This window comes from Anguilla rostrata, chromosome 1, assembly GCF_018555375.3.
Source record: "Anguilla rostrata isolate EN2019 chromosome 1, ASM1855537v3, whole genome shotgun sequence".
Lineage (NCBI taxonomy): Eukaryota > Metazoa > Chordata > Actinopteri > Anguilliformes > Anguillidae > Anguilla > Anguilla rostrata.
Window position 1 is genome coordinate 22,364,315 of NC_057933.1, and position 10,390 is coordinate 22,374,704.

Genomic DNA, 10,390 nt, shown 5'->3' on the forward strand with positions numbered 1-10,390 from the left:
AACGCCGCTCTTTGATGTACGCGAGAGCTTTAAAAAGACGACGCCGGCGTTAGCGTTCGCTAACCCGACCGAAAACGTCGGGTTTTCCCAGACCTTGGGATACATCAAAAAAAAACACACTGCCTTGGATTTTCCACGGCACACATTCTTAAGTGTACGTACTCCAGATTATTTGATATGGAAATAAGCTAAAAAAAGGAAAGCATTTACATATTATTTTTTCTTTTTCTGCTCAGCAGCATGCGGTAGGTAAATTTTTAATCAGTACAGTAAAAAATATTAATTTAATATCGTGAAAAGGACGGTGGGAGCTGGGGAACGCGCACACTGTAGATCCATTAGCGGTGGTTCTGTTAGAGCGCAGTGCTGGCTGACAGCGAGCGGGTTCTCTGGAACAAAGGGCATCGCAGCGCTAACATCTCAAACTGAGGCTGTCGTCTCATCCCTTCTCTTAGGCTAATATTAATCTATTGTATTCAAATGTGTATTTTGACGTTTTCAGTCGAGGCTTTCCCTCATCGTTAAGGTGCACGATGTGCGCCGTGCTCAGGATTCTGCAATAAAACGATCCGCGGCTTGTAACGATCGAAACGTTTGATCGCGTTGGACGAACGCGATCTTTCCCTTGGTTGCCGTGAGGCGCGTCGTCGGCTGGAGGATTAAAAAATGGACTCGCCCCGCGCGTCGGCGAGGAGTTCTTGGGTTTTTTTTAATCGCGCGAGGCTCTCTGCTGAGTCCTCCCCGCTGCAACCTGTTCATCTTCATCTGAAGGAACACTGGATTCAAACAGATGGACAGAAGGAAGAAAAACACAGCTCCTGCCAAGTCGGGAGCACTGAGGGAGAAACAAAACAAACCAGGGGGTCGGTGGGGGGGCGGGGAGGGGGAGGGGGGGTTTAGCAGTGGCCTGAAAAAAGGGTTAACAATAGTTGGATCCCTCTTGCCGTACAGAGAGGGCTTAGGGTTTTTGGAGGGAGTAGCTGGCAGGGAATCGAGACTCCGCTCCCGAGGATCAGATTCGTATCTGTACGTGAACAAGAGCGTACATCCAACTCTCTGTACCCTCTGAGTCTAAGCTTTGTCCAGGGCACTGCTGAACAGCGTCTGATTCGGTTCAGTTGCAGGGTGGGGGGGCAGCAAAATGGCACCTTTGTTTAGATTTTCCAAAAGGGCGGTGGGGCCGAGCTCGATCTCTTCCGTTGCTTGTCATGTCGTGATAAAGAGCGCACCCCGATCAGATCGGAGCACGGGTGAGAGTTTTATTCGAATCCGTACCCCCCCCCTCCCCCGGGCCTCGGGGGCTGGGTGTATTGACAGATACCTGGCTCGCTACATTGACCAGACGGCCGGCTGGCAGCCTTTTCCGCACAATAATGGCACTTTAATGGATGTGGGCTCTTCACCCAGACCTGTCTCAGTGTCAGAGCAGGTGGACTAGCCAGTATCACTGAAGGCAATCTGCCCTACTGGAGCTATGCTAAAATCCTAGATGTAGGATGACTAGATCAGCTCAGCGTCTCGTTTGTGTTGCACTTCCCTATCCAGAACGACGCTCGTGCGTCCAAACGGATGCATTCTCAAAACTAGCGATCCATTATTTTAGACTGGCTTTTAATGCTGAGGAATTGCTTTCTGAGCACAGGTTTGACGTGCTGTAGGCCTGTAATATTGTCCTGTAAGACTGAGCTGCTCCTTCGTACATTCTGTGCTCACTGCTAGCAAGTACGGCAATTTGTTTCTGTTTAACTCATTTGCAACCAAGATTCTTTTTGCCTTTCCCCGTTGGAAATAAGCAGTCGGATTTGTTGGCCCATCTCATTGTTGCAGCGTGCTCTGCCAATTCAGGAGAAACGTTAACCTGTGATGCATATGCTGCCAGACGCTGCTTCTCCACGCTCCGCAGACCTGCCGGTGAGCTGCGCGGTCAGGGGAGTGCGCTGCAGACTGCAGCTGACCTGAGGGGGGCGCTCACGTGTGACGAGGGGAATATCCCACCGTCTGAAGCCCCTCCCTCCCACTGCAAATTATATTCAGTACCAGACAGAGGTGCACCTCCACGCTTCGGAACCTCTGTGTTTTAGCCGGATGCGCCACCCAGAAGCCCCATAACTAGAACCACACTATAATTTTCCATAAGAGCAGCTATGAATTTTTACCTTGTGTTAAACCGCAGCTCCCTGGGTGGGGAGTGGGGGGGATGGTAGTTTGCCCCTGGCAGCACACAGGCGAAGGGGGGAGGGGGGGGCACCGAAAGACAAACCCCCCCCCGGCCGCCGACCGCGACACACGGCGTGTCCGCACGCGCCCGCCGCCGTCCCCGCGAAGGCCTCCTAGGCCGCCGCTCTGGTGACTTATCTCCCAGCCGGAGTAATTAATAAAGTTGTCATTTCCTGGGCTGTCAGGGCCGCGAGCGGCCCCGCACTGTAACAAAGGGAAGCCGGGGCTGCTTTAATTAAGTTGGTACTCCCGCTTGCTCGTTACCAACACCGACAGGTACTCGTGATTTGTGAACATTTCAGGATAAGATAAAAAGGCCTCTCCGAGGCGGCTCGCTAAGTTGCGGTGAGCGAGTGTTGATGTTGTCTTATTACTGTCAATAACGTCGCAAACGAGATGTGCCTTTTCTTACCGTTAAATTTTCTTACCACAAGTTTTATTTGCCTGAGTCCGGTACACGTAGTACAGCTGGGCTTTTTTTACCGCAACCGGTTTAAACCAGTCGAAGCCTCCCACTTTAAACGTGAAACCTTTACTAGCTAGCTAGCCCAATTAATCGTACGGCATTAGCGGCTGTATCTGCGCGCGCTCTCGTAGCGGTTTGAAACGCAGCGCGCGGCTTCATGCATATATGCGCCTGGCCTCGCGCCTGTCCCGGCTCCCGGCTCGACACGGAGGGCCCTTGTCAGGTGTTCCCAGTTCCGGGGCATTGGCTCTGACAGAGTGGCAATCGCATGGGGAAGGACAGGGGCCAGCTCTACTTAGCGGCCATCATGGTGTCGCCTCTCTGGAGCCCGCGCCTTCTCAGACGCGGCCTCCCCGCAGGTAGCCTTACGAGCCCTCGCACGCTAAGAAGACGGCCCGGAGCCTCCCCGCTCGCCCTCGTACCCGGGCCCCGGGCGCTCCTGGGGGTCCGAGGAGGCAGCGGCGTGACACGGCGGGAGGGAGCGGGGGGAGGGGGAGGGGGAGGGGGTGGCGGTGGGGTTGGGGGGTTCGGGTCTGAGTTATGCGGCATGGAAATCCGGACGCGCTCCGCCTCACCGTTGCTCCTCTGCGCCGGGCGTGCCTGCTTCCTGTCGAGCTCTCCTGAAGTGTGAGCGTCCCTCGGTACCTGTCCAAGTGGGGTGTGTGTGTGTGTGTGTGTGTGTGTGTGTGACTGGCTGGCTGGCGGAGTGGTACGGTGCGGTGTGTGTGCCAAAGTGTGTATATGTGTGATATGATGTGATATATGTATATTTGTGTCCGAGGGGTATGGTGTGTGTGTGTGTGTGTGTGTGTGTGTGTTTGTGTTTGTATGTGTATTTATGTTCTGTGTGTGTCTGAATGATATGTGGTATGTATATGGATGTGTGTTTGGATGTTGGGAAGGAAGGGGGTTGAAGATGGCACAGGGATGTGTGTGTGCTTGGGGGGGGGGGGCTTTGTGTCTGTGTGTGTGTGTGTGTGTGCACTGTGTGTGTCTGTGTGTGCTTGCATGGGTGTGTGTGTGCATGTGCGTGTGCATGGCTGCGTGTGTATGTGCGTGAGTGTGGGGCTGATTTATAGACGGGCTGTCAGGGGCAGCAGGGACTCTGGGAGAATATCTCAGTGATGTTCCTCCTCTTCGCTGTGCCACCCAGCACAGGCCTCCTGTCACATTACGGTCAGCGGCTCTGTGCTTACGGCCGCCTTCTCGAATGCACTGCCTGTGTCTAATGAATCCACTCTGCTGTAAAAACCCTGGCGGACGGTGTCGTCGAACGCGGTCCGGCTGTCGTGACCGCGACGTGTGTCGCGATTCGGTCTCTGTTTTTATTACTAATGTTCCACGAGAAGAATAACAACTGTTACATCGTCAATTTGTCACGAGGCTTAATCACTTCTCGTCGGTTCCCGAGTCGTTATTTTTATCATTTCCCCCGTGAAGCGGTCCAGTTAAACGCAGGCCGGCCCTGCGAGCCGTTAACCGCCCCGTTTTATCACTGTTTTATTCCGCCGTTTCATGTCACGTTTCGGAGGCCGAGGCGGACGCTTCTTGCGTCGTCGGTCTGAGCCTTTTTTAACGGCCGCGGTTCAGCGCCACGGCGCAGCAGCGCGCACGCGAGGGGACTGACCGCCGTTGTTGTCGGTCCAAGCCTCCTCCCCCCCCCCCCCGTTCCAATTTTTGTTGGGATAAATGAATTAACGGAACCTCCGTTGAAACTCCTCCGTCGCCAGCGCGGTCCGGTTTCTGAATGGCTCCCTCTTTTCTCCCTCAAGAAAGGGCCGGGAGATCCTCTGGCCCCGGCGCTCCTCATTCATCTCCTCCTCTTTTGTTGTTGCTGGAAGGATGTTCTCTTGCCTGTTTTGGACCGGCGCCCGCTCCTCCCTGCCAAGTGGGCTCGCCTGTTAAAACCCCCCCCCCGCCCAAACCCCCCCACCCCTCTTCTCCATAGGATCAGGCCCGGTCCATCTATCCCCATAAAGCACGTGCTCGGAGCGGCAAACCGTAAAAAAAAATTGAATATTAGCCTGCGGAGCGACAGACGGTAAAAGCGCGTATAAAACCTGTGAGCGGAGTTCGGCGAGTAACTGACGCCTCGCGGTTCGAACGTTGCGGATCCAGAGTAGCTCCAGAGTGCCGGGGAGATACGGGCTGAACCAAAAAGCGGCCTGCCATTGCCAACAGCGTTACGCAATCCCATTCACGGAAAACGCTGGCATGTTCCTGGGAGTGCAGCGGCACACATTCGGTTCTCAGTTTTTTTTTTTTTGTCGCTTTTTTTAAAGTACAATGAACAGAATTTCTGATATTTGTGCGTGTGTTGGAATTCCAAAAAAAAAAAAAAAAGCTTTAAAAATCATTTTTTGGGAACTGTTGCCTCTGAATATGACGATGGGACGGCTTGTTACGCGCGGCTAATCCGCTACTGTACGGCGCCGAGGGTGCCATGGAAGCCCTTTAAGGCCCCCTTTTTTTTTTTTTTTTTTTTTTTAAAGCACTACAGGGGCTTCTGTAATTGTCCACTTTCGGAATGGCGGTCGTGATAATGGTGATGATGACAGGCAAGCCGCGGCGGAGGGGCTTAAGCCCTGTGGAGCGGGCTCGCGTCCGCGGCGACAATGGCGCGCGGCGCGGCGGCGGGGAGTTCCGCAATCCGGCGGCGACCGTTCTCAAACTACTTCAATCGGCTTACTGCGGTACGCCGCGCCTCCATTCAGCCTCTCACTGTAAGCCACAGGACCGGCGCTACGGCTTTTGTGTTGTCTACACTGTACTATGTCTATCCTATCTGTTGAGTTAGCATAAGCGCTAACCGTAGATGTAGCCGCGCAGGATAAATCATTAAAAGTGTTGTACGGGGCCGAGTTTACCTGACGTTATATATTATGCTGTAACCTTGCGTTCGGCGCCGAGTCCCGAGCGTGAAATTGTGATCATCTTGACCGCAAGGCCGTTACGTCTCGCGGAACCGGAATGAAAAGGTCTTTTTAGTTCCAGACATTAGCGCAAGGCCATAATGTGATTACGCCATTGGCCCACACGCATAGTACACGGCCTGCAGAGGCTTCTCTTGGGTTTTTTTTTTTTTTTGTCTGATTCCATTCTTCAGCCAACTTGTAGGAATGACTGATTGTACTGAATGTGCTGTAAATTCTTTGTTTGACCTTCAGGCTCACTTAAGGTTTTTATGTCTAGGTTGCGGGGTGACCAAAGCGAGGCCCGTCCTTCACTCCTCCCCCTTCCCACTTTAACCTTATCAGCTGCCCTTACCTGACCATGTTACAAGTCATATCTATTGACTCAGTATGGTTTAATTTTTTTATTAGCTTTTTCTTCTGTCCTGGAAACAATGTTCGGACAAATCAGTGTCTTGTGGAGTGGTGCTAAATGGGTTATGCCACTGTGTGTGTGTGTGTGTGTGTGTGTCTGTGCGTCTGTCTGTCTGTCTGTCTGTCTGTTGATTATTAACACCAGCTGGCAACTCATCTCACCCCCCAGTACTGAGACATGCACACCTATGTGCATATGTTTTGCATATGAAAACCTGAACCAGGCATATGCAGTGGTATGCGAAGGTTTGGGCACCCCTGTTCAAATTGCATGTTTTAAATCTCTAACTGAAAAGAAGTTAACAACCATCGCAGGGTACGGACTTAAACGGGACATATTTCTGCAAGGTTTAATGCACAATTGCTATTTATTTGCTGGATTTAACATTTCAAATTTAATAAAATGGTAAATGTGGCATGGCATTTTAATATACAGTTAGATATATAAGCAGTTCTGTATTATTAACGATGCAAAGATTCATAATGTTGATGTAGCAGTTATACCAGTACTATTAGGGTGGTTTGCTTCAATATTAGAACCAAACTGCTGAAGCCATATTCATACATATTTCATTTTTACCATAGGCTGTACATTCTGTTCAGGTTTAGTCACTTTTTTGCACAGCCATAAAGATTTTCCAAGAAGCTGTCATTATAAATGAGTGCTTGGTCAAACGGTTGCCATCACATCTTTGTTTATTGTGTTAATTTAAATGTTCAATCAGAGCTGTAGGTCTGTTCCGTCACTGCAGCGCGTCCATCTTCAGTGGTCTGCCTCTTCATTGGTGGGCGCACTCTCGTGGGCGTGTTTTCCAAACTGATGCAGTCAGGTGCCATACTGTCACTCACCAGTCCACCCGCTGAGCTACAGTTACTGCAAGAGAGGGCTGAGGCCCAGGTTCACTGGCAGGTGCCACGCACCCAATTGAGTGGCGGTGGCGCTATAGAGTTGTGAGCGGGATGCTTTGTCTGCTGAAAGGCCCTTGCCAGTTATGCGTTGCTATGAGACCACTCCCAGCGGCCCTCACCAATGGCAGTCTGCAGAACAACATTTATGAAGTTATGGAAAAAAAAATTTTGGCCTTTGGAACCAAAATGGGTCTCAAACCATTTTATCACTGTAGTTCTTTTCTTTTATTACGTCCTACGCTACAGCACGACAGGTAAAGCCTGCGTACAAATTTTTGCTAGAATTGTATTGTCTTAAACTTCTTGACTTTTTTCTTGAAAATGTTTCTAAAAAGACGTTATACCTTTAAGTGGCATAATTTATGTTAATAGGGCACCCGAATTATTTGAAGAATCTACTTTGACTTGGAAAATTTTTTCTCTCTTTGTGAAAGAAATGCTTCTGGTTTCTTTCGAAAGATTTCTTCATAAACCAGAACCGCGCTGTTCCCACGGGCCCTGATGTGCTTTAAAATCATTTTTACGACACGCGTGGCCCAGGTAGCGAAACGATGAAATTCAGACCGCCCGCGTCATTCGCCCTCACGCTCCGCGAGCAGTCAAATCCAGAAAATGGCTTCTTAATCTGTCACGGGTTCGCCAAAGTCCTGAGTGAATATCGCATGGCCGGTAATAGTGCGACTTGTAAGGCAGTCGTAACAATGCTCCTGAGCTGCTGACGTTTGAGGGGGTGAGGGGGGGGGGGTCTGTGCCTGAGCGCTGTCATTTGTCATATGAATCATGCGTTCGGCGCACCGCGATTCGCCGGGAACGTTTTGTGCGCGGCGGAAAGCCGCTCCCTCGCCGCTTTTAGCCCGCGCGGTTCAGACGCCCGGCCGCGTGGGCGGGCAGACGCTCGGCATCGCTGTCAGTAACGCCGCCGCTGGCTCCCGCAACTGAAGAAGGCAGCCGACGTGGGGGGGGGGGGGGTGGGGGGTTGGTAGAGGGGATGTAAAGCGGCGGCGCAGAGACCGCCGGAGACGCGCGGAGATCCAGACGGTTTTTGCCCAATTGCGGCGCTATTTAAAGGCGGCCGCGATCGATCGAGCGAGCGAGCGTCGGGGACGTGTTTGTGGAGCGCGCGGTGGCGCGGTCAGACGGAGCACGCCTCTGCAGCACGGTCCAAAAAGCGTCGAGCTTCGTCTCGCCCATCATGTGCAACGGGAGGCGTTTTTGGGAGGGAATTTGTTTTGGTGGAGAGCGGATGAGGTGGGTTGTCTTTTTTTTTTTATTTTTTATAAACCGGCTGGTTCGCCTGTGGACGCGGTCAGCTGTCCTCTAACCACCCCCCCCCCCCCCACAAGCCTCCTGCCACAGCACTTGTGGGTCCCCCCCCCCTCCCCCCCCCGGTCAGCCCTCCCGATTCATCACGACTTCGAAACGCAAAGCGCCCGCCCTTTCAACCCCTCCCTCCCCGATCGGAATGAGGTGCTCCTCCTACCCACCCACCCCCCCCCTCCCCTTGGCCCTGCCGCGGTCGGCGTGCCGCGGCCCGGCTCGGCTCCCGCCGCGAAATCGATACGCTATATCTTTTCCCCGCGACCCGCGCGCTGACCCCGCTCTCCGCTTTCGCGCGCGCCGGCAATTGGTTTGAACAGCTTGGGGGCCCCCGCGGAAAACAAGCCGTCGGCGCCGGACGGGGCCGCCGCGCGAAAAAAAAACGTCTGCTGCCTCTCGTCCCGACGCCGCGCCCGCCGCGGCCCCCGCTATAATTATACATCACAGCGAGGGACAGGGGCTCGTTATTATTGATTATTGTCCGTTAGAGGAACTGACCCATTCCCCGCCCGCTGGAGCAGCGTACCTGGCCCGCTGTAAGGGAGAACAAGCGGGCCGATGTCGTAAGAGCTCTTTTCCTAATTTAATGTGGGCGCGTGTGGGAGAACCGGCGAGCGCGCGTCACGCAGAGCCGTAATGGAGTAGAGAAGCGGGGACCGGTGGGATCGTGACGGCGTGGGCCTGAGGCTGAGGTCAGAATGGCCGTGGAAACGGCTTCTTTTGTTTGAATTCTCCTCCAAAGATGGGGCTGACTCCAGATATTCGATTATTCCTCCGTGAAACCGCCGTTCGATAACTCGGATATGAAATCAAATGCTCGTTAATTAAGAAGAAAGCCCAGTGTTTTATTTTCACTAATAAATATTCATGACGGGGAGCTTGCGCATAAAATAACGCATTAATATTATTTCCTGCCTTAAACTGTGAGTAAGTGCAGATATCTGCTGTGAGTCATTATTTACACAGAAAGAGACCGTTAACAACACCGAAAGAAATTGCGAGATTCATGGAGTGCCTTGGGGGGGGGGGGTAAAAAACAAAAAGAAAGAAAAGAAATTAGCGAGATATTTAAATATCCCGAATTCGGAAGCCGTGGAACGTCGAAAGTGTTTGTGCCTCTCGCTCAAAGGCAGGGGGCTGGAGTACACGTCCAGCCAGCGCTGGAGACACAGCGTTTCTGCTCAGCGTGAAGCCCATCGGTGCCCGCGTGCGGTGCTCTGGAACAGCCATCTTTCTCTCGCCCACACCGCTAACCCGCAGGCCGCTAACCCGCAGGCCGCTAACCCGCCGGCCGCCGCCCGGGCCCCGCTCTCATCATCGGCGGTTGGAAGCCGCGGGAAGCTGATAACGGCTCGGGGTGGGGGGGGGGGAGAGAGGGAGGCGCCGTTATGTAACGTGCAGAACGACGGAACGCTCCGGCACTTTCCGCGTTTGTGTGAATATTCTGCGTAATTTGGGAATGTGTGCTGAGAATGTTAAAAAAAACAAAAAAAAAAACTAATTTGTACAAGTGGAATCTGGTATTTAAACGAGCGCAGCATAACTGAAAGAATCTCGTACTGAAATCGAAAACAAAAAATTATTTTGGGGGTGCCAGAAACTATTTTGGGTAATTGCTTGCGCAGGCTTTCCTTCTTGAAGCCAAGTGACTGAAGTGCGGGATGTTAACCTTTCAAGCAGATGCAGACAGGTTGAAAAGACTAATTAGAAACCTTTTAGCACATGTTATTGGGTTCCTTACATGCCAGAGAGCTGGATTTGACTCGGGACCAACACATCTTTCGCAGGATGCCGTAAGCCAAGGGAAAAGCTGTTTCGACATCTTGCCATTAACTTCAGTTCATAATTTTAACCTTTTTCGATATTCAGCTTTTCATATCCCGTTTAATATTGCTTTCAGTGGATTTCCAGTCAGTCCACACTACATTATAGTTGAAGTCTGCAGTTAACACCTACCTTCTGTTTGTAATAATCATATCATTTGAAGTGCGTGATAGATTTTTTTCACTGTTTAGTACATCCATTTGCAAGTGACACTGTGTTCTTGTACTCTACCCGTATTTTGTGTCTGCTTCAGAAAACCACAATCGTTGATTAAAAACTAGACATGCGCCAAAGCCAGCCATGGAAAACCCTGGTTCACTAAATATGCTCA

General features: G+C 51.9%; 1 protein-coding gene across 5 annotated transcripts in view; it reads left to right on the forward strand.

Moving 5' to 3' along the window:
* The window catches only part of LOC135252213 (neuronal PAS domain-containing protein 3), a 300,620-nt gene that overhangs the window by 36,897 nt on the left and 253,333 nt on the right, over positions 1 to 10,390 (forward strand). The gene's annotated exons all lie outside the window — the stretch shown is intronic.